Here is a 1,671-nt window from a genome sequence, read left to right as displayed (position 1 = left end):
TTAAATGCAAAAATAAAAGCAGTATTTTTTTTAAGCCAATGGAGAACTATGATTCTATGGAGGACCAACTCTGCCACATTTAAAAATAAATACAGAAATAAATAAATGCTCAATAAATAAATAAGCATACAATTAATTGCCACCAAAAATACAATAAACAAATAAATGTAAGTAGAAATTAAATTATACAGTGAGACATAAATGTAAATAACTCTTTTAATTTGCTTCTTTATTTAACTTTGTAATATTTACCTTATTTGTTTTTTTTGTCCTTTATAATCTTCAACTTTATTTTATAATAACTTACATTTTTAAGTATTTATTTTGTCTGTTTTATTCTTCCTTTGTATTTTTTTACCCTAGTTATTTCTTCCCCGCTATTTATTTCCTTTTTACATTTCTGCCTCATTATGCAAATAAGGAGGGGGTTGGTCCTCCATAAAGAATACGGTTATAAACAACATAAAGTGAACTAAAACTTTTCCGTTTAGAGGCTCTGAATTCTGTGTAGAATAATTCCATCAGCTTTAAAACGACGGCAGAGTTTAGTGACGAGTACGGAAGACGATTAGGGCCACTGGAAAAAAGTTAACTGATTTTTTTTACTTTTATTCTGACTTTAGTTAGAATTATGACTTTTTATTTATTTATTTATTTTTAGGAATAAAGCCACTGTAACATTTTTTAAGGTGTTTTTTTTTTTATTTTATATACCGGTAAGAAAAATGTCAGAATTCTGGGGAAAAAAAGAAATAATTCTGACTTTTTTCACAAATTAAACTCAAAGTAAATCGGTTAACTTTTTCCCCTCATTGGTGCTAATCCTCTTCCGTATGACAGCAACCATTGAGCACAGCAGCTTTTTAACCGACATCACGTCCTACTGGCTTCACTATGGCGCTGAAGAGAACATTTCCTAAAGGTGAGACATTTAAAATGCTTTTGGTTATAATAATGATTATAATTTTATAAAGATTAACAAGACCAAGACACAGCTTCGCTTTAAAAAGCTCTTATTTGAAAAAAAAAGTTGATTTTTACAACAAATGGAAAACATTATTAAGGCATGAAGAAAAATACATTCAGAGTTAAAATAAACATTTATGGTGAAAGCAAAGCAGATTCCAGCCCAGTTTACCTTCTGATCAGCTGCATCGTCTAAAACCACTAAAGTCATTTTTCCCATAAAACATTTTAAAGAATGTGGGCAATGAGACGTTCTTGTGCTTCTATGGTGGATTTTGTTTAATGAAAAACAACAAACTCTTTTCAAAAAGCATCTGGAAAAACTGGCTGATAAAACCTCCGACATGTCAGCATTAGTGGAATGTCTTCCTTTAGCAAACCGTGCCGCCCTGCTGTGTGTCTGTGTATATATATATATATAGTAATTATTTTTATCTGAATGCTTTATTTTATTAACCTAAAATCTGAAATCTAGCAAACATTAATTCTGCATTTTAAACAAGTTTTGAGGAGTTATAGCCAGTTTTTATTCCTTTTATATTTGTATATTTCACTGTATTTTGTACGGTTTTCGACAATTAAAGATCAGTCCAGGAATAACAGATGAAAAATAGCCATTTGGCTAATTCTGCTGCTTTTGCAGGAATGCTCATTAATAAACACTTCAATATAAATCATCATTTATCGGAGCCCTGACACTTTAAT

Source organism: Cyprinodon variegatus, unplaced genomic scaffold (genome assembly GCF_000732505.1).
Source record: "Cyprinodon variegatus isolate N-32 unplaced genomic scaffold, C_variegatus-1.0 Scaffold785, whole genome shotgun sequence".
NCBI classification, from domain to species: Eukaryota; Metazoa; Chordata; class Actinopteri; order Cyprinodontiformes; family Cyprinodontidae; genus Cyprinodon; species Cyprinodon variegatus.
This window is presented reverse-complemented; position numbering follows the sequence as displayed.